Raw genomic sequence first — 27,618 nt, 5'->3', positions numbered from 1 at the left:
GAACGCTAATCAGCTGTCCTCACTAGATTGCAAGTGTACAGCTGGATGTGTCCGTGTCAACCAATTCAGTTTTTGTTTTTGTATCCCTTGTTCTGATAGTTCTAAATCAGTCTGTTTCTCCCATCTTGTTACTTTTTCTCCTAAGTCTCCCCATTTGACACTTTTGTTCTTTGTCAAGCTGACATGTGGTAACCGATTTGATTTATATAATGCAAGGAATTCTTGAGGTAACGAACAGCTAACTACACTGTTCCCCTCAGTATCCCAGTACAAAGTCACAAAACCAATCTAGTTGCACGATTTCTAAACAATTCTTGCTCATACTCTCTATCAGGTCCTGGTGTAGTACAGTAGTATAGAGTACAGTGTAACAAATGCTGTCGGTCAGTGTCAAGGGAGGAGGCTTTACTGATGGCTACGTTCATCAGTTCCTCGGTTACTGCCCCTGGACCAGTCGTGACTAGGTCCTGGCTGTACCAGTAAAAAGTTTCACCCTCCAATCGCACTACAAAGGTATCCATTTGTCTCTGTGCCTCCATACCTTGTACAGTTGGAACTACTGCTATGCCAAATATCTGCATAAGGTCCCTGCCCAATAGGTTCACTGGACACTTTGCAGAAACAACAATTTTACTTCTCTGGGTCATACCTGAAACAGGGTCAGTTATTGCTATATCATGGGAAAGTGGTTCCCTATATAGCTGTCCATTTGCTGCTTTCACTAGTATATAATCAGGTGATTCAGAATGTTCTGGTAACTTGGAGGGGTGTATCAAAGTCTGTGACGCTCCTGAGTCACACAGGAATTTGACCTCCCTTCCCTCCACCAGAAGTATAACTTCCGGTTTCGTATCTGCTAAGTAGAGCTCTAAACTTAATAATGCTAAGTCCAAAATTTCATTTTCTTCATCCTCCATATCTACTTGCACTTCCTCTACTCCTTCTATCACATTTACATTTGTTTTCTGTTTATTAACTTTTCCTGATGATTTCTGACTTTCACATGATGTATCCTCACTATCATATAGTTAGTCCTCATCTCCCTTATCTTCTGTAATTACCTTTTTGTTTTGCTTACAATCCCTTGCTAGATGTCCCTTTTTCCCACACTTGAAGCATTCACCTCTCTTTTTTCTCTCTTCAAAATCTTCTGATCGTTTGTCAGACTGTTTGTTTCCCTGGGCATTTTTCTTGCCCTTTTTACCTGACTGTAATACAAATACTTCAGCTTCGTCTTCAGCAGTGAAGACTTGCGCCTTCTTTTTCTTTTTACTATTAAAATGTCTTTCAGCATGTCTAGCCTATTCGAGTAAGACTTGTAGCCTCCCTGTTCGATGGTCTATCATATGCTTCGTAATGAAGCTACTAATAGGTGCAATGCAACCTTTCAGAAATGCATTTTTCTGTTGTTGTTCATACGGGGAATCATTCGTTTGGTTCTCAAGAACCGACATACCGCTATGATTATTAAAACATTTTAATAATCTAGCATAGTACCCATCTATTGTCTCATTTTCCTGTTGTATGCATTGATTAATGCAAGTCCAGTCTGCTCTAGGTTTCCATTTCTCAGAGATTCGGTCTGTTAGACCTTTCACTCTGTTGTCTAACTCTGCGTCACTATGTGGGAGTGGTGTAAGCTCTGCATTACGAGGATTCCAGGTGCCACAAATCATGTGCCAATCTGGACCTATAATTTGTCTTACTACTTTTTCTACTTCTTCCCCATTCAAGTGGTAACTCAACCTCATGCCTTGTAAATCTTCTAAAAATTTCATAAAATTAACTTTCGGATGGGGGAATCCCTCAGTAGCTTTCCAGATATCTTCCCGTGTCCATGGTCTATATACTAAGAGTGTTGGGTTTTGCCCTTCCTGTCCTGCCTGAGGATTTGGTACTTCTATAAGCGGGCATATTTCTTCCTCACTCTCATCCAGTAGGTTTCTCTCTATTTGATATGATTCTGTGTCCCTATGTGTTTTACGCGTTCGGGACCTAGTCTCAATAGGATCTCTAACAAATGGTTGTGGCCTTGCTGAAACTTCAGGATAACGCGGAGGCAGACCAGCCTGTCCACTCGCTTCATATCCTGAAAAGGGTAAGGGAGGGGGCAAGGGAGGAGGAGGAGGAGCTGTTGCTATTACCAAGTTATTATCCTCTTTGTCTAAAAATAATGTTTTTGAATTTTTAAGCTTTTGTTCTCTACGATTTGCTTCTTCAATCCACCTGTGTGTTTGAGGAATGCCTAGTTGGCGTTGCTTTTTTGCCTGACCTCCCGCATCAGATTTAAGCTGTTTAAGGAGTTTAACAAGTGAAGTTTTATCTAGTTTACCATCAAATTCATATTTGTTAACCCATTTTGTATAATACCTAACGTTATAGGAATGTTGTGATTGCATGTATTTTGCGTCTTCGGTTAGGGGCGGATCTCGCAGTGTTTTAGTGCACTGATTACCCATGTCAAAGAAAATGTTACGTAACCCTTTTTTATCACGATATCAAATTCTCAGTTCCTGTTTGTAGTGTATCTAGAATAACTGCCTACCTTATTCTGTTACCCTGATCTATGACCAAATATACAGTACTTCCTTTTGTCCCTGATCTGCAAAACAAATCTTGACAACAATATACTGTAACCTAGTCCCGGATCTAAAACAGAAAAAAGGCTAATTCTTCCTACCTGAGCCTCCGGTATTGAACTGTCCAATGTCCACTCTTTGGCCACAGATCAGAAAGTGGCCAGCCTCTTTAAACGACAATTCAGTCGGAGGTCTTTTCACCCAAGAAGAACCGTTTCGGTAACTTCTCCTGCGCAGTATTCGACCACCGGTAGACTCTGATCTGCAGCTGTCTGAGGGAATTTTCAAGTCCGAAGGACCAAACTGTTAAATAAAATCAAGAATTCAATACACAGGAGGTTCAGATTCAAAAGTTTATTAGTGTGCACCAGGAGGCAAAAAACGTACAAGTACAGAATTTTGTCTGACATGAAACAGGAAGCACACAATTTTATATAGGTTTAACATTCAAGCTATGCCCACCTTACTGACGTGATATGTCACAGGGCATCTACATCACTTTAGCTTACAGTCTTCTATTCATTAAATCTGCTGATGCTGTATATTTTAAAAAACTTTTCCTCTGGTTACAATACGGCCTTGCTATCCAGCTGGTCAGACATAATGTCTTTCTGTAAAGTTACTTCTTCAAGGTTTCATATCAGTTCGAATACAATAGTAGATTCAGTCTTTTAATACATGTCTTTGTTCTCTGTTACACTTTCTCACACAGCTGCGTGCTATCTCAATAATACATATACAAGGCCAAAATCATCCCAGCAGGAAAGAGCAGAAGATTTCATTATTTTGCACATTTAATTTCCTGACCCAGCAGATAATCACTTGTGAAAAGCATAAACATTAAAACTTGCTAAGCTAGCATTCTGCCAGGGTCGAGGGTCAGCTTTGCTTCAAGCCACACTGCAGTTTCAAAACTACTTTAAATTTAAACATGAATTAATCCTCTCTATTATATGATTAATAGAATAAAATGCATTATATACTTCTTTGCTTTTAAACTAGCATTTCTCATGTATTCAAATACACATTTTTCTAACACCTCATAAAATCATCCAAGGCTAGCTTCGAAAGAAAAGAGTAAAATCCCAAGAAGGGAAGACATCCCTGATCAGTATCAGCAAGGAACTACATCCCCTCATAAAATCATCCAAGGCTAGCTTCGAAAGAAAAATTGCCATGGACTCCAAAGATGACCACAAAGCATTCTTTAGCTATTTCAAGAATCTAAGTGGCAATTCTCAGATCTGCTTGGAGTTAGTGCAGAATGGCACAAAATACACTGAACTGACCGATATAGCCAACATCCTGGAAGACATGTTCAGTGCAAACTTCAACCCCCCCTCTCACCGCCGGGTATATATTAGATCAGCGAACTCTTAAAAAAGTGAACGTTGATTGATCGACCTTATGTAAGTGAATGCTTATAATCTCGAACTGTCAGATCAGCGATTTTTTTCCTAGGGGAAAAATCGCTGATCCAAAACACATACACACAACACAAGCACACCAAACAAACAGAAATTCACACACATACACCTAAAATCTGACACCAAACCCTACACTAAACTATGCACACACCACTAACTATCCACTTACCTTAACCCTAACCCTAAGGTCCGTCACTATCGCACACTCACCTCACCCGCTCCCTAACCCTAACTCACCTAAATCCACCCTAACCCTCATGTCCAAAGAATCACACACATACCTAACCCGAGCCCTAACCCTAACTCACCTAACCCACCCTAACACTCACATCCACACAATCGCACACTTACCTGAATCCGACCCATAACTTTCCACCACAATACTGAAAATACCGAAGCAACAGAAACGGACAACAGAATTCTTTCCCTAGGAAAAAATTTGAGTTTCTGTTGCTTCGATATTTTTAACTTTCGCTAAAATAAGGTTGATCAGTCAGCGTTCACTTGTTTAAGCATTCGCTGATCTAATATAGACCCTCACCCCCGAAAGGGCCCATAACTATACCAGAAGAATGAAGTGCTCCTGAAATCACAAACACTCAGGTTAAAACAGCCCTCTCCAAAGCCAAAAACACAGCATCAATGGGACTGGACAGTGTCCCGAGGTGCGTCCTACATGAGCTCAAAGATGACCTGACCCCTCACCTAAACACACTGTTTAAACTTAGCCTCTCCACAGGCTACATGCCCACAGAGTGGCGCACAGCAATGGTTATTCCACTCCACAAAGGTGGAGCCACAACGGACCCTGGGAAGTATCGCCCTATAAGCCTGACTAGCTTGGTCTGCAAAGATATGGAGCACATCATCATGGATCTCATTAACAGAGACATTGGAAACCTCCAAACACTGGACCCTACCCAGTTCAGCTTTGTTAAGGGCAGATCATGCCTCCTAATCCTGGTAGACTTCTTTGAGATAGTTACCAAGGCTATAGACGTGGGAAAGGTGGTCCACACAGCCTACCTAGACCTTGCAAAGGCCTTCAACACCATTCCCCACTCAAGTATTATAGACAAGCTCACCAGCCTGAACATAAACCCCTATGTCATGAGATGGGTTGCCAACTGGATCATGGACAGAACCCACATGGTAAGAGTTGTGGGAGCTAGGTCTGACTCTAAACCAGTTGCAAGTGGCATTCCCCATGGCTCAGTCCTAAGACCCCTTCTGTTTGGCATATACTTCTCAGAGGTGCAGGCAAGCACAGGAGGACTATGGCTGACCAAGTTCGCAGACAACTGAAAACTAAGGGCTATAGTTGACTCTCCAGCTGACACAGACATCCTCCAAAAGGGTCTCACTGAGGCAGATACATGGCATCTAAACAATGGCCTCAAGCTAAATGCCAAAAAGTGCATAGTCATCCCCTTTGGAAAAAACAAAGTACCCGCAAACTACTACATTGGTGGTAGCCTCCTAAATACAGAAGACGTCATAAGGGATCAGAGGACCCAAGTAGATAGTAACCTCTCCTTTGATAATCACATTGCCAAAGTGGTTAGAAAATCCATCTATGTGGCCCACCTAATCACAACAGGGTTTGCATCCAGATCAAAAGAGGTCATTGGGCCCCACTATGCATCACTCATCAGACCCATCATAAAGTACAATGCCCCATTTGGGATGTACCTTACAAGACACCTGCAACAACTGGAAAGACCACAGAAGTACCTCACCAAGAGGATCACTGGCCTCAAGCAGATGCCCTATGCAGTTCTACTGAAGAAACCCCAGCTGTACTCGGTTGCATACCACCTACTTAGAGTTGATCTCTGCCTGACATACAAGGCCATGTCCAACCCAGAATTGATGGACATGCTCCACCTAATGAAAACCATAATCCCCTCAAGCCACACGCTCCAGGGATCTAAACCTCACCACAACAATAAATAGGATGTGCTGGAGGGATAGATTCATGTCCCAGAGACTTCCCATGCTCTGGAACAAGATTCCAATCTACATTAGGCAGAGGTCCTCACTAACCCTCTTCAACAGAAACCTTGAAGATTGGATGGGAAATAGAAAGTTTACCCCAGGGGTCACTTCAATGGCTCTGCTGGACAGAGGCAGAGGGAACTAATCTAAGGGGGTGGCGAAAGCCAACACATTCTGACTAGGCTCATAAATGCCTTCGGGCAGATAGCCTAGTACCTACCTATGAACCTATAAGAGTAATGGTTAAAATCAAAATCAAGGATTCTTGCTTCTTCCAGGCTTTTCTGCCCTTAATACTGATCAGTTACTTAAAGCCCTGTACAGCATTGTACAAAGCATTAATGTTGATGGGAGGTAACACCTTTCCTGTTATCATGGGTGGTGACTTTAATGTAATTTTAGACCAGTCACTTGATAGAATCCTAGCAGGTAAGTCCAAACTCAGGAATAAAATAATGCTTTGAAGGAGAAATTGAAAGAGTTTTACCCAGTAGATTCTTGGTGTGCCTTGAATCAAGATAGTAGGGAGTGCAAATACATTGCATCGCAAACAGTGCATCAAGTAGAATTGTTTTTTTTTTTTTCATTAGTCAATCCTGGTTGGAGGGGGGAAATGTTATAATATCCCCAGAAGTCTTATTTAACCATTGTAAAATAATATTGGAAATAACAGACATTTGCCCAGGATCACTTCTTTATTACAAAAATGTCAGGAGAGTTTCAGGGAAGTTAGGCATTGGATCTTGCTTGTCTGGACTGAGTTCTTGCCTCTTGCTGGCAGTATATGGCTGGTATGAGACATGGTCAAGCTGAATTTGTATGATTTCACTATACACCTGCGATATAAAAAACACACTAATGTAATAAATAAAATCAATGTGGCAGAGAACACTTGGCATGTTCAGTCCACCTGTAGTAGGAGCCTTGCTTTTGAATATGGAATCCCTAAAGTAGGAAATCAGAGCTATTCAATAAACACAGAAATGAAAAAAAGAAAAAAATATTCTACTGAGTGAAAACTATACTACTGGGCGAAGTTGACCCAACCACATGAAATGCTGCTTCTCTAACTTAAAAAATGTAAACTATGTCATTCTAATTCTGCCCTGAGATAACACTGAGGTATGGTAATTTTCTCCACTCAGGATAAATAATGTCACAACTGATGTTTACAAAGTATTGTATCAGCCACAGGAATTTCAGGAGAAGCTGTGAAACAGTTTCTCCCACGGGAGGAAATAGCATCAAATTATAGAGGAATACTTAATACTTCTGGGTTGAGAAATAACAGTGGAAGAGGTAGATAGTGCTTACGGGCTCTGCAGTCAGGTAATGTTTGGGTCCTGTTGAAATTTCAGTTCACTTCTACAAAGTAGTGAGGCAGAAAATGGCACCGATGCTACTAACCTTATATACTGATACTATAAATATAGGATTTTTGCCCTCTGCTGTTTGAAGTTTTCAGTATATTTACATCTCCAAAGGAAGTGAAAGATCTGCTGGATCTCCAGAATTAAAGACATATTTCTCAGATAGCTTTTGAAACCAAAGTTCTGGACAATACAGTGGCAAATAGCCTAGATTAATGTATTAGAACCTAACAGGGGACTTCCAACAAGGATTCATTCCAAAGAGACAAGGAATTTCTGGGCTGTTGAGACTTTTTTCCCCAATGTTCAGTGTATAAGCCGGCAGAGTGATTCTCCCAGGGCATCTCTCCTTGTTGAATTTAATTAACAAGGCTTTTGACACTGTGTATTGGAAGTTCCTGTAGTGAGTCTTAGAAGACTTTGGAGTCAAAAGGATTTTATTAGATAGTTTAAACAATTATATGGTCACCCCATGGCCAGAGTAGTTAATAATCAATATTCCTCACATTCCTTTAAACATTTTCTGTTCTGGTCAGATGTGTTTGGATTCATGAGGTGATTGTCAACAGGTAGAGTGATAAACAGTGAATATCAGCAGGAGCCATCACAGACAGTTGAGCACTGTGGCTACCAAAGCAGGTATCCATGTAGGGGATAGTTGTTAGGACAGAGTAAAGGTACAATGAGCATACAGCCTTGGAGACGAAGAATATAAAGCAGTTGAGATGTACGTAGAGTTGAAACCCCCTTCAATGCCACTGGAGCAGAATGTACACATAGCAGTGTACTTTAAATGTTTGCAGCAGTCATAATGATTATACATAGTCTCTAGCCTATGTGACTTCTTTAAATGTTTAGGTGGGTCAGTATCAATGATGAGGCAAGGAGCAGTCTTAGAGATCATAAGTCGCAACTGGAAAGGGAAAACACAAGCAGTTAAGCGAGAAATAAGACAGATCAAAGAACAATATCCTACTAAGGTATAAACAATCCAAGCATTTATGCAAAATCTCTAAAGATAATCAAGTGAGGATTAAGTATACATACTGAATAAATCAATGTAAAGTAACATCATTAGTGACTTGCTAAAAGAATGTCATAGTGCAAACAAAATTAAGTCTGGAATATCCACAGCGAGAGATAAAGTAAAACAAGAATTAAAACAAACATTGGCAATAGTTTCTAAGACTGTATTTACTCCTTAAATGTAAGTGATTATTATTACAGAAGGAACACGTCCCTAAGGAGTTACAGTCATAACCAGTGACCTCAGCCTATCATTATTAAAAGCAAAGGCACCTTAAACCCTGGAATCCTGTCCTTCCTGCAGTTAGACAAATGGGAAAGAAAGCAAGGTACTTCTCTTACTCTTACACTATTCAAAAGTAATTTGGATGAATGGATGGGAAGCCACATATTCATTCCTGGTTTAGCAGCCATGTCCCTAACAGATAAGGGCAACAAGAAAATGTCCCAAAATATATCTGTTATGCCTGCTTCAAGTTTATCTATATGCACAATATAAGCGCTAAAAACTATCATGCATATCTAAGGCTAGGCTTCTTAAGATCCTCACAGACCAGTAGGCTAGCAAGTACCTGTAAACCTATGAACATATGAAAGCACAAGTGAGTGATTCTTAATGCTAGAAAAGAGAACAGAGATTTCTTGGGATGGGGGTGGGGACAGCTGTGTGATTCACATTAAGGTGATAAAACAGCAGCTTGGGTACAAAGGTTGTGATGGGATCTTTCTTCAGAGGAATAAAACAAATGTTGTTTACTTCCTAAGTCAAGCAATGTCTGTACACATTGAGATGGGAATGGCAATAAAGCAGATCCTCAGAAGATGTCTGCAGGTAAAGCTGCAAAATAGCTTAAGAAGGTGATGGCGTAAATCCTGCAGAAGGGAAATAAAACACCTATCCAGAGCAGTTACAAGCCTGAAAAAGCCTGTCTTGATGGAAACTTTTGGTGAAAACATAAGAGGAGGGACTAGGTAACCCCAGCTGAGTGCTGTAGCTACTTAATTACAAACTAATATAAGGCCCATACTAAGGTTATGTATAAAAGCTGACAAGACAGATGACACCCCCCAGTCTGCTCTGTGAGTCAATAAAGCAATTTAATAGCAACCCTGATGACTACTATCCATACAAGATAGAACATACATTACTGGTGGGAAACTGCTGCTTAGTTCTGTGACCAGGCAGTGTCTGGGTCAATTACAGTGCAAAGACACATTGTCTGTACCAGCAAGAAGACAAAGAGATCAAAGTAGCTAAGAGGTGCATGTGGAATAAACTTCCTTCAATGATACTAGAAAGGTGTTTGTACACATCAGTGCATTTGCAAGTATTTGTAGCAGTGCGTGATGTTCATCCATTGTCTGCAGTCCTAATGTAATTACTTTTCTCAGCTCATTTCTTTAATTTGCTGCAGCTGACCATCAGTTACCTACAGGGCTTTTTTTTTGCATCTGCTGGGTCTACCAAACTATTTCATCCTCCCATGGGCTTCTATTCCAGAGTACCTCTCACTCATATTCATAGACAGAAAGAAGGTCAAGGCACCTGAGGTAGTGTTATATGTCAGCCTGGAGGGTTTTCCATTTTAATTCACTGCTAGTCTGCTACCATGCTTGTCAGTACTGCCCCCTGGGTGGAATGTGCAATGGGTTTCAGCATTGTTTGGCTTCTTGTTTCTGCAACAGATTTAATGTCAGCAGGGTGCACTGATCACCCTCTGCATCACTGTGTGAAGTTATTTCTCTCTCCAGTCTCCACCAGGGATGTCAATGCACCAGAGTACCCTATAAATGCATGACTCTACCCACTCAACCCAGAGGGCATGCCCATCCAGCCTGCCTGCACTGTCAAGCACTCAAGCTGATACTCAAACTCAGGTCACCTAACATGTAGTCAGGGCTTCACCCCTCTACCCAACTGGTGCAGGTTCATTGTGCACTTCTTCAAAATGTTCAAGAGAGTCAGGACTAAAGATTTATTTATTTAACATTTGTTAACCGGGAAAGTCCGACTTAGAACAAAGCCAATTTTCAGCGGAGGCCCGGGGAGAAATGCTCCAGATGCATGTCTTTGTAATGACTAGGATCGGAATGATGAAAGGGTTAGGCAGATGATGCAAGGAGGAATAGTTTTAGGAATAACAGGTCAGCCTTTGCACGCCTCTTAAAATATTCATGAGCAATCTTAGGGAATTAAAGGTCACTGGTCATAATATTCATGTAAGTAGTTGTGGCAGTTCAAGATGTTTGTCAGTTGTGAACCTCATGAAAGGTTCACGAGGGTCAGGACCAATGATGAGATAACACTTCACTTTCAATAGTGCAACACAAAATAAAAATATGATGACACCATAAAAACTGCGGTGGTATGGCAGTAGCATTGTTACCTCACAGCAAGAGGTTCTCCTGTTCGATTCTCGGCTTGGCTTGGGAGTGCCTTCTGTGTGGAGTATGCATGTCCTCCCCGCGGTTGTGTAGCGTTCGAAAGACATGCGTGTGTAAATGGGCGTGCCTTTGTTGAAGGTTGGGCGTCAAGCTGGCACCTTGACATTTTGTAAAAATCTACTGCCAATCATTAGTGGACCGGAGTTCCGCTGTCGTGACCCCTTACCGGGAAAAAGCCGAAAGACAAACAACATGACACCATAAAAACATAGATTTATAATCATTCTTGAAAAGCAGGCAAATGTGCATTTGTGAGCATACATGTAAACACACATGCACACATGCATTTGCTGGAGACTAGAGTAATATCACCTTGGCTTTCTTATATAGGTTAAATTGCTTGCATAGCATATCACCTGCAACAGACATTTAACTGTCTTATACTTTAATCTATCTTACTATGCTTTCTTGTACATTGGTACAACCTGTATCAGTTTTCTAGTCCTACTAACTTAATGTAACATTCGCTATAGCCAACTATGCCATTTATCATTTATCTTCAGTCTGTCCTTCCCATGATCATATCAGTTATCTGATTAAACTTAGACACAGAGCTTATTTTGTTACCAAAACTTTAAGGCATTATGATTGCAGTTCAATGTGATGGGATTTCACTCTCAGATGGTATGTTTTTTTTTTGAGATAGAAGAGGTGCTGTTGTTAGAGGATCAAAATGATAAAAAACTTTAATTGTAAGAATACTTTAATATGCTGTTACACTTAGTTCTAGCAGCATCATAGACAAAGGAGGGCTGGATTTGTGATATGTTTGGGTATCCAGATGCCAGTATGCCTATCTCTTGAGCAGGAGATTGGTCCAAGCACTGTTGATTATTTCTCACAGTACATTTATTAACATATCTGTCTGTCTGTCTGTCTACCTATCTATAAAACATGAGAAGTTTAACTCATTAAATCCTGAGCAGCAGGAAGCTATTTAATTGTCTTACTTCCAGAGGTCTTCTAAGCCAGGAAATTGCTTACTTTCTGTACTGAAATACACTTCATAAGATTTCCTGTATCTGGCAAATGTTGCAAGTTACAAAATACAAAATATGAAAACACAGATGTACAAAAAGTATAACAATGCACTGTAATGAATGTTATTTAGTTATGTTTTGTGAATAATGTGAAGGCATACACCTGAGTCACAGATTCTTTTGAAATTCTATTATTTTTAGATAGAAGTGACATGTTTTGAGCACCACACAGGCTATAAAGGTATGTGTATAATGATATAGTCATATTATATTGATTAAGCCTCTTATTGGAATAGTATGACAGACTGTAGAATCTCATTACCTCTTCATGATATACCAAGACTCCCAGATCCAGATGTTCAGTACCTCAGCATTTTGAGGTACTGAGCTTGGCCAACGTCCTCCAGGATACCATCCTGATGATGGAGCAGAGAAGTCATTTTGTAGTATTCAGAGTAGTACAGCACACTTCTTTGAGCTCTAGACAATCTAGAGGGAGTTAAAGTGTGATCTTGTTAAGAGGACCCTCTCCTGCACTGTCTTAGACTTGACAATGATCAGTTTATCCATTAGTAATGGGGGGGGGGTTATGGCCTGGTACCCACTCTCTTCTTCTCTGAAGTTTCTAAAATTTGGATCAAGATGTTGTATACTTACACATCACAACAAAAGAACCAAAACCAAGACCTTTAACTTATTATATGACCTGCAGGACACCCATATTTTGTCATCATATCTTCCTTGCAATTACCTGACTGGCTCCAGGAGAAGTCCAACATTTAGAGTACTGATAGATTTGTCAGATCTGCTCAAATGATAGTGAGGATGGCTGATAAGTCAACTGCCTTTTACCCTATGCAGGCATCAGGCCATATCCCTATGCATTGACAAATGGATAAATGGAATTTTCCAGTTTATGCCAGTGCAGGAGGGGTGTTAACACTATGAGTTATTTTAACAAAATGTTTCTTTAACTCCATATTGATTGTTTGGAACTCAAGATTCTGTACTACATTGCTGGAACAAAAACATCACAAAACACAAATCCTATACAAATCATAAAAACAAACATCAAAGCAGGAAAATAATAAATACAGAAAAACGCAGGACTAGAAACAATGAAATAGGAACAAATACATGGCATACTAAGACACATATCACAAGCAACCTAACAAGTGTATTACAAGGATGCAAGCCTTTTTTTGAATCCCTACTTCCCATTCACCTGACCTTACTTTAATATATTAAGTGCAAGACTACACATTCCTCGGACAAACACAAACATCTTGCAAAGTCTAATTTCATTTTTCATGCCCTTTTGAGATTCTGAACAAGACGATGCTAGCCTGTGGATTTACTGCACTTCATGATTAGTTCGCTGATAGGTGCTTTATTGCTCAGAAAGAGCAAACTCAATAGGGTTTTAAATCAGCAAGAACAACTTGCAGAACTTTACCTCACTGATCGTATAGGAAATCACTGATAATCTGGGTTCTGAGTGTGCTCATTATGGATACACTCATGGATACTCTCATAGATTCCTTTCTTTAGAGACATTTGTCTCTTCTTTGTATTTGTGCAACCATGAAGTTGGTATTTATAAATTTTTAGAAGGTAGAGGAGCTTGCCCTTCCTCACAAAGGGATGTGCAGGGGCTTGGTCCTGCAAAAGGCACTTGCATATAGGTTTTTAACTGGGTTGATCTCCAAACAAGTTTTGCTTGGCAAATTGACTCTTTTCTTGAGTAATAACTAGTCACATCCTTGTGGGTGAGTTTACTGATATTGCAAACTGCAATGTTATATATCTTGATTTTAGTCTATGCTCAAAGCACAAGCAGATTTTGATTAGGAAACTGAGCTGCATATAACTTGCAACTAGTTTACAGACAAAAGTTTGAGCACTATCTTCACTAAAAGCAAATGTCTTACTATGGTCCTAGTCTGGAATACACAAATCTAATTTCTGAACACCATGTCTTCCCTTTAGTCTGCTTGAGACTGTGTATTCAAGTGCCTTGAGGAACGGAGGGACCTTCAGTATCCTTTCCCACTTATACTGGTTTGCTGCAGAGAGTCATCTTGGGATTAGTGCTTCTGTTTACACTGGTGAGAGAAGGAGTGCAGTTACATTATTTCCTGGAGACTGCTGATCACCAAAAAGCTTAATAACTGCTTTATAGGTGACAGCTTGAAATATGTGCCTATATTCTGATCCTGGTGAGAGTAGGAACAGAATACATTGGTTCCTGACTGTTTCTGGTTGAAGAGTGAGTGTCTGTGCTTAACGTACTTGATTGATCTGGTTGCTATTTGAGGCATCTACCAGAAAAAGGCTACAAGCCTGCAGACCCTTGCATCATCTGGGACAAGACTGTGGATCACCAAACAGGCCGTGGCCTGTTTCTCTTCTTGGGATTGGTGCTAACATTTTGCTTCTGGTGAGAGAAGAAGCAAAGAAGTATTGTATCCCAACAGAGTGAAGCTTTGCTGAGACCAGCATTAGTAGTAGCCAGGCAGTAGACATTCATGTGATTCCCCTCTTTTCATCATTCTTGACAAACTAATTATTTATTTTCAGTAAGTACTGCTTGATTTCTTCCTAACTTCAGAATATCTGCCTAAATACTTCATCCTTAAATTTTCGGGGTCTACGTATTGGTTTCCCCTCATGTTTGGCAGTGCTCTGTACAGAATCAGACACTTTGAGTGGCATGTTTCCTGTAAAATGCTTCCATATTTAATATAGTGAGCTCATATCCAGGCATGTCTAAAGGTCAGTTCCCTGTACTTTCTCCTGTCAACCTGGTGAACTTGGGCATCCTGAGGCAGTGTAGCAACTGCCTCATGTACACAGACAACCCTATCCTCTTACCTCCCAACACTATGACTTGTGAGAGATGCACATATATAGCCAAATTGGATGCCAAGCACTATCCAGCCAAGACTGGATTGGCTAGTCAAGAGGAGAATGATAACACCTGCACCACACCACATTCAACAAACAGCCCTCCAGAACATACACCACCACAACCCTCACATAGTAACACAAAACACACACCTACTTTCGCAGAGGCTCTCAATAAAAATCTGCCCAAACAACAGAGACCTCTGAGGCATAAACACAAACAACCACCACATCTCAGCACAAACCATGAGACACATAGCTCACATAAACAGTGTTCCACTCAACCAAAGCCCATAAGGCAAAACAACTTACCCAATACACTAGTCATAGGTGACTCAATAGTAAGGCACACTGATGTCCCACTCACTAGGCTGAATAAGGAGAAAGTTACAGTCAGCTGCCTGTCGGGTACCAGGATCCACCATATAATGCACGCACATAGGTCACTCCACAACAGGTACAAATATGACTCTGTCATTGTCCATGTTGGTGTGAATGACCTGAGAAGTACCTCCCTGGACTACATGAAAAGAGACATAGAGGAGCTCTCTGATCTTGTAGCCCAGGCAGGTATGTCTCTAGATCTGAGTAGCATCCTATCGTCACCCAGAATGATACCACACTACAAGCAGAAAATGATTGACTTCAACAATTGGCTACATTTCTGCTGTCATTCTAAGGAGATCCAGTATCTGTCTGCCTGGGATGACATGATCGACAGACCTCTATGATTCACCAGAGATGGCCTGCATCTGTCACTCCAGGGATTCTGAATACTGGCCAAGGCTCTTGCCACCCCTATAGTGCCTTTTTAGGCAATGTCCTAAAGACAAAATTACCCCCATAACAGCTACAAGCAGACAAAATCTGAGGGTTATGCTACTCAATGCTAGAAGTCTAAATGTCGAAATGCACTCACTCAAAGCACTCCTTAAAATGGAGAATACCAACATCTGTGCAGTGACCGAGACCTGATTCAAGGATCCAGAGAGCACCCCAGCACTACCAGGCTATAATTCTTACCACACCTTTTGGCCCCTAAACCAGGACCGAAGCACTAAAGGCGGTGGTGTCTCCATATTCATGAAGGATATACACACCTCCAGACTAGTAGCCCAACATAACGCATCAGACATACTTCAGTTACAACTAACACTGGGTAAAACTACAATCCAAGTTGAAGCCCTGCTACAGATCACCCATCATGTCCCAAGACTCCCACTCCACATTCCTAAACACACTGGAAAATATTAAGGTACAACCCAATACCCTTACACTGGGAGACTTTAACTACCCCTCCATTAACTGGGAAAATTGCTCATGTACCAACACACTTGCTCAAAGTTCTCTGAAATTTATTAATTCCAATGCCCTGGAACAACTCATTCTTACCCTCACCAGGGGTAGAAACATCCTTGACCTGGACATTACTAACATGGGTGACTGTTGTTCTACACCATTAATCAACTCCTCCCTGGTCAGATCTGACCACAAGCTAATCACCATGAATATCCACATCCCACCCTCACCCCCCTAAAGGAAACCACTGTAAAAAAACTTCTGCAAAGCCAATTTTGGGCTTCTAAAAACAGAGGTGGCTAACTTCACGACACTCTTGCAAATGGAAAATAGGTGCATGACTGCTGAATCATACACCAGTGCACTGTTTCAGCACATACACAAGTGCAAGTGCATGGAAAGGGCCATACCAAACAGAACCAAGATGCTCTCCTCCAAAAAAAGGAAGCCAATCTGGTGGTCCCCCAAAATAAACAAACTCTACAACAGAAGGAAAAAACTGTTGCAGAAAAGGGTGAAGCCCCAAGTTTGAAAACCTCCTTTTTTAGCCTCAGCAAAAAATTGAGAATCCATCATCAAATCCTCTAAAGCCAGCTATGAAAACAAAATTGCTACAGATTCTAAAGACAACCACAAGGATTTCTATAGTTATGTCAAGAATCTTCATGGCAATACTCAGATCTGCTCTGAGTTACAGCACAATGGCAATGCATATACAGATCCAACTGATATTGCCAACATATTGGCTGACAGGTTCAGTGCGAACCTTACCCCCTTTTCACCTCCTAAAGGACCTATCACAATACCTGAGGAATGCCAAGTCCCTATTATCACAGCTACAGAGGTAAAAAACGCACTGTCCAAAGTCAAGAATACACCTTCCATGGGACATGATAATATCCCTGGCTGTGTTCTACATGAATTATAAAGTGAACTGGCACCACACCCGAGTACCCTGTTCAATCACAGCCTCATTTCAGGCTTTGTTCCTACTGAATGATGCACCGATATGGTCATCCCACTGCACAAAGGGGAAGAGACTACAGACTCTGGGAACTACCGCCCCATTAGCCTGACAAGTCTGATTGATATGTAAGGCTATAGAGTGCATCATCATGGACCTTATAAATAAGGACACAGGGAATCTCCAAACTCTGCACCCCACACAGTATGGGTTTGTGAAAGGTAGTTCATGCCTGCTCAACCTAACAGACTTTTTCGAGTCTGACACCAGAGCTGTGGATGAGGATAAGGTAGTTCCCACAGCCTACCTAGATCTTGCCAAGGCCTTTGACACCATCCCTTACTCAGGAATCATAGATAAACTCACTAAACTAGGCATAAACCCCTATGTAATAAAATGGGTTGCCAACTGGCTCATTGATAGAACACACACTGTGAAAGTAGCAAACTCCAAATCTGACTACGACCAGTTACAAGTGGTATCCCACAGGGATCGGGCATAGGTCTTCTCCTGTTTGACATCTACTTCTCTGAAGTTCAAGCCAACACAAAGGCTCTCTGGCTGACCAAGTTCCCAAATTATTCCAAACTGGGAGCCATGACTGATTCTCCAACTGATGTAGACATTCTACAAAAAGGCCTCACTGACACCAGTGACTGGTGCCAGAACCATGGCTTTAAGCTCAATGCCAAAAAGTTCATTGTCATTCCCTTTGGGAAAAATTCAGTGCCCATGAACTACCACATAGGCAGTAGTCTACTAAACACTGAAGGTGTGATAAGAGACTTGGGGATATAGGTTGACAGCAACCTCTCCTTTGATAACCACATTGCCACTGAAGTGAGAAAGTCCTTTTATGTGGCACATCTCATTGCAAAAGGTTTCTCGTCCAGGAAGAAAGAGGTCATAATCCCTCTCTACTCATCCCTCATTAGACCTATTATAGAATACAACACCCCATTTGGTATGTACCTCACTAGACACCTACAACAACTGGAAAGGCCACAAAAATACCTCACTAAGAGGATCTTAGGCCTTAGACACATACCCTATATGGACAGACTCAAAAACTCCAGCTTTATTCTGTCTCTTATCATCTACTTAGAGGTGATCTCTGCTTAACCTATAAAGCCATGTCTGACCCAGAGCTGCTAGATATGCTACACCTAAAGAAATCCCAATCCCTTTGTGCCAGATGCTCCAGGGACCTTAACCTCATTACCACAACAAACAGAACATGCTAGAGGGACAGGTTCCTAACCCAGAGACTTCCCATACTCTGGAACAAACTTCCCATTCACATCAAGTAGAGCACATCACTGGCCCTCTTTAAGAGAAATCTTGATGAATGGGTGGGCAATAGGAAGTTCACCCCTAGGATCACTTCAGTGGCCTTGCTTGACAGGGGCACTGGGAACTAAGCTTGGGCGGCATCTTGCCAGGTAATTTTCTTGGGCTAGACTTATATAGGCTCCAAGGCCATTAGCCTAGTACACACCTATGAACCTAAAAAACTATGAACATGTCACTGAGTCATCTGCTTTTCCCAAAGGTAAGAACTATTCTTTTGTTTATTTATTTAGTCAGATTTTTTGAATGGAGCAGTGAACTGATACAAAGGGTTCACAAGAGGATTATGTTTTTCTTCATCTTGATTATGAACTCCTTATCACTGAATGTGTCTCAATATCAAACATTTCCATTAGCATGCATCCCTAAAGAGCATTTAATAATTCATGTTATCACAAGTAAGGTATGATTTCCACTGAACCTCTTTGAACAGAGCTTGGTGGCTATAAACATAATAGTGTTTCTTCTAAATGCATTAATGGCCAAGCTTCTTTATCTAAATTATAGCCTTCTACTGACAGAAATCTGATTACAATAAACTCATGCATGTGACCCTTTTTCTTAATCTCACTTACAAAGCCTCATGTAAAAGCTTTGCTTAACTATGACCTTCACAAACCATGGACTATAAATATGATATAGTTTTTCCAGTAACATGAGGACTGCATTATACTCTTAACTTTTTATAAAATGAATTTCGAAAGTTGTTCTGTAATAAAAGTAGATGTCACTGCTTCCCCTTAACAGATCTCCATATTAGCTATCTTACTTGTGCTTAATGGCTGTATAATTTAATAAAATTCATACACTGCTGATTCACATTTTTTAGTATTAAATTTATGGCTTTACTACCTATGGCAGATTACACTAGTTCTTTACTAAAACGCTAATGAAGATATTGCTTGAGGTCCATCCCTGGTCCAGGGCATCTGTTAATCAACATGTTTCCATTTTCTTTCTTTTCATCTCATACAGTTATTTTTATGCTGTTAATTTACACAAGCCTCAGATACCTTGTCAGGATTTTACTGTTCCAAATCATGGGCCATATTCCTGCAAAATGTAATAGCAGGAGAGTACAGCCTCTGCTCTATTAGCAATGGTACTTCATACTGTGAAATCATCTGTGCTTACCTGTGCTGACATCATCTTGAAGGGCAGGATTCACCCAATTCAATACATGGCAATGCTGAGGAATTGAAATAAAATATTTTTGCAGTGCCAAGAGCAGGCAATGAAATTCTGTAACATGCTATGTTACTGAATCTAATTACATGTACTGAGGGTAGTCTGTGCTTGCATGAGGACTCCTGAGTACAGCCATAGTTCTCTGGTGTAGCAACACTACCTGAATCAAGCAGGATCCTAGACTTATCCAGATAGGAGTTCCACATGTAGGGGAGGGGATACTGTTAAATGCAGACCTAATGCCCAGCATGGCTGTCATGCATGCATTATCTCCATCCAGGATGAAGCACCGGCATGTGAGGTCACTTGCCCACCAAGTAAATAAATCTATTTTTGCAACACAGAGCACTGTGAAATGTTTTCACAAGACTCTAAGAAGTAGCTTACGTTACATACAACTGCATATGTGTGCAGTTCCAGGATCTCCCACTGACTTTTAAAGCCTAACAGTAAGAACTGACAACTAACTACAAGTGTATGCATTTATCGGTTTTCTTGTTTCATATTTTCTTGTCATTCATGATTCACAATACTTGCATATTACAGTGGTTAAACTAGTAGTATTATAATATACTTTGAGTGGCTGGTCTAGCAAGAAATTCAGATTGTTTCTGCAGTTCTCTACTTAATATTTCTGTATTATGACATTTTATTTTAGTTTACTTGGTTTTGTTTTGTTTTTTTTTTAAATATTTTGTATGTCTTGATGATAAAGAGCTGTTAAAAATCAATGCATTGTTAATTAAGGAATACAAGAAAGAACACAAAATCCAAATTCAGGAAATAACACTAGTGTGGACTGGTGAAGAGGCAGGGAAATGTTTGTATTCTAAGATGAGCTTGCTTAGTAAACATTATTAAAAGGAAAAGAAACAATGGCAGTGTATTATTTGGGTGATGTTATTTGTTTTGCAAATAAAAAATGCATTTCATTAAAAATATAATTTCAAAAATATGGCAGATGGTATTTCTGGGAAGGTAATTGTACAATTAAATAAAAACGATGCAGAAATGTTGTAAGAGTAAATGAAAGTGCTGCAGTTTATGACAAAAGCTGAAGCCAGCATAACCAGTGTAAGGTTGATAAGGTCAGCAATATAAAACGCTGTTGACTTATGACTCTTCAGACCCAGATTAGAAAAGAGTAGACTTGTACAAAAATTAATTTCTTCTAAAAGAAATTAGAATAAATCATTATGTCTTATCTGGACTTGCCACTGGCACTTAATATGCATCTATAAACTGGAGTGGGGGTGCAATATTTAATATTTGCATTTCGTGTGAAGTGTTTATGAATAGCCATTTATTAATGCACTTTCTTTGCAGAATTTAGACATTTAATATAGGGCTTCTGCTAGACATGAGTGTTATATTAGTTTTTCACATTAAATCAAGTATATTGTGCTTTGTTTATTTGAATTCCTGAAGAAAGCATATTTATGATGGTACACATAGGTAAACTATTTAATGTAATGTTGACCCTCTTTGCTGTAGCTTAATGCAAGGGTTTTCAGGTTTTCATGGTACATCTTCTGGAAAAATTGCTCTTCCTTTTAATCACATAGACTGCATTGGTCACTTTCTGAAGCATCTTTGTGTTACAATTAATTTAATTTCCAGTTGTACTCCTCATATTAAAGTTACAAAATATGTTGCAAAAAATGAAGATTATAGTGTGCTGTTATTAGTTTCACAATTTCCTAAGTTTTCCTCTATAGCAACACAAACAAAATTATGCAATGTCAATCACTGGGCAATGATTTACATACACGTGCAAAACATTGTGGGCAATCAACCCTAATTAATTCTTTGGAAGAACAGCTTCTGATTTTCATAGTGGTTTCAATGCTATATTTTCACAGAAGTTAATTTTAAAGCATTCTACCTGCAAGATCTAGTTAACAAATTCTTAATCTAGGAAGCAAAAAACTATGACAGATGTCTTTAGTATAGAAATACAGTAATCTATACATTAATTTATGTAGTGAGACATTGTGAGTTCAGTCTTTTGTGATATTGTGGTAATGGTTTTCAGCACCAGGAAAATGTTCAGTCGTCCATAAATATTGACAAAATAAAATGCAAAACAAAGTTTTGTTTTTTTTTTTTTCAACAAAACCTATATAATCTGGTATTGTACTGTTTAAGAAGGTAACACCCAACTTTAAAGAATTCTTACTTTCACTTGCATCAGATAATGATTAATAAATTTTAATATTATTATTTTTTTAATGTAGTGATCATCTGAATGCAAATTCCTAATGTCGATTTAAAATAAAAAGTCATATGGAAATTATTTTACTGAGATTTATTGGGTTTCTACCTGACTTCATTTGTTTTCATTGTCAGGTCTCTGATAAAGTGATTTGCCGATGTATGTACATAACATTAATAACATTTAATGAGTCAAGTGCTGCAATGCATTTTCTTGCTTGCCCTTCCTTACTTGTTGGGGTTATTTTTTGATAAAAAGATTTAAACATTTTTATTAAACCATGGCCCCAAAACATTTTAGCTGTTCCATTCGTGGCATTTCCATACAATAAAATATACTAGGGCACCTTTGCAAATATATGGCGGTGTGTCCATTAAAGACTATAGACTACAAAAAACACTTTTCCCAAGCAAACATCAGTCAGGTTAAAGTTCCTTGTATTTTCTTAATTACATCAGTGCATGGAAGCCATGTATTTTAAAATTATTTTAAAACATTTCCCCAATAGTGAAAAGTACTTTTATGGAGTTTATGCACTGAGGTAAGTTTCAGAATGTTGACAAAATGTATTTACTTTGTACTTTCCTTCATGAAATGAATGAACATGTTACAACTTCCTTTCACTCGTGTATTGTTTTGCATTTGAAGAACTTTACAAAGAATCGTTACACTGACTTAATCAGATTTATCTGCAAACACCAATAAAGAGACAATACATTGTTCTCTGCTATTTTTCAGTCTAGGATAAAACTTATGTTCGGTTCCTTATAGTCCACATCAACAAGTCTCTATGTCGGTAAATGAGGCATGGAAATGATTTAAGGAGTCTTTCTCACACATGTAATATTTTCAAACTTTCCAACCCCTAAAGTTAAAATATTTAGACGTATTTTGACTCCTCTGGAATTGTCGAAACTAGTAGTCATGGCATAGTCTTAATATAAGCTAAATTAGTTTAAGGTAAAAGTTGATTTTTTTTGTTGACTTGAACCTTGCCATATGTTAGGTACAAATGACAATAAAAAAACAAAAATCTCAAATAAGTATGTTAAATGCATGTTCTGCTTTATTTATCTTTTTTCAAGCCTCAGCTGAGTGAATCAACATAATAAGTGAATTTTATGGTTTTAAGGAAATAATGCAAAAGTATGTTTCCTTCAGGACAGTTTTTGTTATTTTTCCAGGAAAAAATTAAACTAAATTACAGCGTGACTGCAGCATCTACAATGACCACTATAAAATTCATACAAAGTATGACAGATAAAGTAAATGAATGATCTTTAATCTATACACTAACCCTTTCCATTTAAAGCCTAGCTAAGATGCGAAGTTCAAGCTGCACACTGCTTTGTGCATCTATAAGAAGTGACTCAACAAAAATGAGCACAGTAAAGGTTAAGAAATAACATAAAATAATGTCACGTGGAAAGCGGAAATGAGAGGTACATAACTCTATAACCAAAGAATTTATGTCATTAAATTGCAATCCAATGGCAGTAATCTATCAAAGCAAGACCCTCTGTATTATGAACAGTGATAAAAATATAGTAAGTCTTTGAAAACTATATGCACAAGACTGTTAACAGTCACTGTTTCTTATAAAATATAAAAGTGATACACAAAGTGGCACGTTATGTCCACTTTCCTGCCTGAAGGGCTTTTAACACAGACAAACCACAATGAATCCATATGCACCAGCTTCTGTAAATATTATAGTATATATCAACACACTGACAATTTCATTCCAATCAGTGGTCACACCTTCTGACATATGAGCACTCTGAGACAGAAATGTCAGTGGACAGTTAGTTGCTGCATAGAACTATGAGTTGCAACATAGTTTGCTTGACACACGACTACGGGAGTTTGACTAATGCAACTGCTAAACCGGTTTGACAATCACACTAAAGTGCACCAGGTAACCTGCTCAGTACTGCTCATAGTAGGTCTGATCCTGAAAGAAAAAAGCAATTACAGTAATGGCAAATAACAGCTATCAATAGCCAGTTTCCCATGATACTATATACCACATCCAGTGCTCTTTACACGAAGTGTACTCCTGCACTGAACCAGCAATTATATCTTAGCCTGCATAATAGCACCCCTTATCTGGCAGTATGAGTAATATAAATGCCAGACTTAAGTATTCAATATCTAAATATGCACTCACATGTCTAGTTGACATACCAGGAAAACAATCCTCATGATCGAGTCAAGAAAGACTTTTGAACATTCTCTTGGAATCCAAGCTTGTGAAAGCGATCTCTTACCCAAGAACGAGATTTCTGACATTTTGAAAAAGGCTTTGCAAAGATAAGCAAGTCATCCAAATATGGCAAAATGTGGATACCCTGTATCCTGAAATGAGTTATATCTGGAGATAGACACTTTGTGAACATGCTTGGTGCAGTGGATAGTCCAAAGCTTAAGGCAGAGAATTGATAATGTGATCCAGACACACAAAATGTTAAGGAACACCTGAAGTCTCGATGAATAGGAATGGGATGATAAGCAACTTTTAAATCTAGTGTTACCAGGAAACTTAAAAAAGGAAAAAGTGGCAACAAGTTGTGAAGTAGCATCATTTTGAATATGAGCACTGTTACAAACAGGTTTAAGAAAGAAAGTTACAGAACTGGTCTATAAGAATTTACTTTCTTTCTTTCTTTGGGACTAGGAACACCCTTGAATAAAACTTCTTCCTCACTTGGGAAAGAGGAACTGGTTCCATCACTCTTTGGGAACAGCATGTTGTGTAGAAAACATGGAAACAAAACAGTCTGATCTTCAGGATAAAGAATGACTCCTTGGAAAAGAGGAATTTCCTTCTACTGCCATCTGTAACCCTGATGAATGATTTTCGAAACCCATTGTCTGAAAGAATCTGTTGTGATTCAGACATTCTGGAAGAGAAAGAGGGCACCAGGTTATGAGGGGGTCACAATGTCACTTGAATTGTCATTCAGACTTGTTGGAGTGTCCATGAATTTGGGAGCTTTGAGACTTCTGTTTGGAACCTCCTTGTTACTTCTTCTTAAACATCTGTTTAACTGAATTTTGTTGAGATTGTTTATTCTCTTTTTTGGACGAAAACTGGATGAGGAGAAAGAAAATCCTTTTGACAATTTGGAAATCAATGGCTGAAAAATCTTCCCTGGATCAAGTTGCCTCTTTCATCACTCTTTTTTGATCAACTTTGCAGCAGAGGGGCCAGACATTAAATCTCTACCCAAGGGAGAATGTAAAATGTAATTTTTAATATCATCTGGAAGGTTCTGAGAATGCAGCCAAGCAAACCTTCTTAAAACTGTTCCAGTGGCCATAGCCATGGAAGAAATATCAACAGAGTCATGCACATACTGCAAGCAATGAGTAGTGACCTGTGCAACAGAATAAACTAAATTATTTTAAGTAGAATTTTATTCACAAGAAGAAACTGTAGATACAGCATTCATCATACTTTCACAATATATCATTATAAACTTTAACATATGAGCCTGAAGATTTAAAATTCTGAAATTCAAAATTGCAGAAGTATACACTTTTTTCCCATAGGTATCAATAATTCTATCCTTATTAGAAAGAGTAGGATTGGAGTTAACTAAATGTTTAACAGCAGAAGAGTTAACTAAGGCTATAAGTGCTGGGTCAGGTTTGGGAATGGTTTATAAACATTTAAAAGACCCAGAAACTTTATACATATCTGCCTTTTTAGGAATAGTGGGCTGACTATCAGGAAAATTACAGGAATCAGACACAAATCTTCTAATGCAGATAGGACAGGAGGAATGGATGTAGGTTCTGGAAAATCCTTCTGTAACAACTCCTAGTGTTTTTGAGAGACTGAGAAACCTCAGTGTTCTCCCACTGAGAAAACTGGGGCATTCTAGCAATAGTCTCAGAGAATGAGAAACACTCACAAAGAGAATCAGAAAGTGAGCTGTCTTATGAGTCTGAATCAGAAATCTGAGGACAAAACCTTGAATCCATCCTCACATCTTCCTGTTCAGATATGGATTTTTTAATCTCATCAGGAAAGGAGGAAGCCCTGTTTCATTTATCATAAAGTACTCTACAAGAAGGATCAATAGCCTGAATCAAACCCTGAGCTACTAATGTCAGCTGCTGCTTCCTCAGCAATAGACACAGCATTCTGATACAACAAGGAAACCTTCCCTGTTCCCTCTCCCAGGACTGACAAGAGTGCTTCTTCATTACCCACTGAGGAGAGCCCAACAACCACAGTGGACATGGCTAACCCCAGTTCCATAGTGGCTTTAGGTTCTACACCAGAGGATCTGGGGTAAAATGAGTGGCCTGAGGTACAACAAATGGCCACAGCAGAGTCATGCACCCAGGGATGAGGCAAATTACTAACCTGCTGTGGTGGCAAACACTGTTTGCTTAATGCTAGCCTGCTGTGGTAGCAAAGACTGTTTGCATAACTTTCTTTTTGTGGCAGGAAGAATGACAACTGTGGGAGTGATGATCTGTCCCATGGTCAAATTGAAAATCATGTCTCTATCCTGGGGAAAAAAGAGCAACAATGCCAGTAAAACTATCAGTCAAAAAAAAGCCTTTTTTGACAGAAAAATGCAATAAAAAACACTTTTGAACAGTTAGGCAGTCCCACATCATTAATGCAAGCACAATTTCTCCACAGAAAATATTTTATCAGTTAGATAATATTACTTTTAAACTGACAGAAACAATGAGTGCTCCATTTAAAATTATATTGTAGTCTTGAGTCAATCCATTAACATGCAACATTTCCAACTTTAAAATAACTTTCCTGAAGAGAAAAGTAATAAAAATTCAGTAAAAATAAAAAAAATGGAAATCCCTACCCAAAGGGAACTTAACTGTCCAGTTAAGGAAAGCACAAGCCAACTGTCAATCCTCTAAGGCATCAGAGGAGTGTACACTTCAGTGGCAGTAAAGCTCTGAAAAGCTTTACACCCAAACTTGTCTTTTAGTCAGCTGAGCTTGACACCCTTAACAGTTTGGGTGCATGAAGATGCGGTGAAGTTTTGGAAGCTGACTGGCTGTTATATCCTTGGCAGGACATACCCAGTGTAGCTAAGGCTTTTGCAGTAGTGATCAGTATGAAGAACTTTATTAAAAATGTAATGCAAAGAAAGAAAGAAAAAAAAAAAAAAAGAAAGAAAGAAATAGAATATGGCATCATATCTGGAACAAACAACAATCCATAGCTGCAAACAATGCATCTAAGAACAGTCATGACAACATAGCTGCTGATCTGTAATACTGACTCATACACACACACACACACACACACACACACACACACACACACACACACACACACACACACACACACAAAGAAAGACAGAGCTGAGCGATCAGCATACAGTTACAAAAGGTAAACTTTACTGTATCTTTCCTAAAGTACACTTGTTAGCAAAGTGCAAACAGAATTATACTTTGGGCCAGTTGAAATGTGCCTTTAATGGCTCAAGTGTATGTAGCACACCCCTCATACTGTGCTATAAGCCACATGATTGGTTACAGCCATCAACAACTGCAGGGAAGATATATGAATTTCAAGAACAGAGAAATGAATAGTTGAAAGCCTAGAGTTTTAGGCAAATTGTAATGTAGCTGCTGTGTTGCACAGAATGAATGCTGTTAATGTATCGGGGCCATTCTAGGATGAGTCCCAAAACAGGGCAGTGATAGGTGATTTGCACAACTGTGAACTAGAAGAGAGATAATGGCAACCAAACAAAATCTCCTGCATGTCATGTGTCATCAGTGATGCATGTTTGTGATAACGTGCATTATGCAGTCTTATATCTAACCAGTTATCCAGTGGAAAATTATCCCATCACAAAAAGGCAGTCTACATA

The sequence above is a fragment of the Protopterus annectens genome, chromosome 5.part0 (genome assembly GCF_019279795.1).
Source record: "Protopterus annectens isolate FY-2018-M chromosome 5.part0, PAN1.0, whole genome shotgun sequence".
Lineage (NCBI taxonomy): Eukaryota > Metazoa > Chordata > Ceratodontiformes > Protopteridae > Protopterus > Protopterus annectens.
This window is presented reverse-complemented; position numbering follows the sequence as displayed.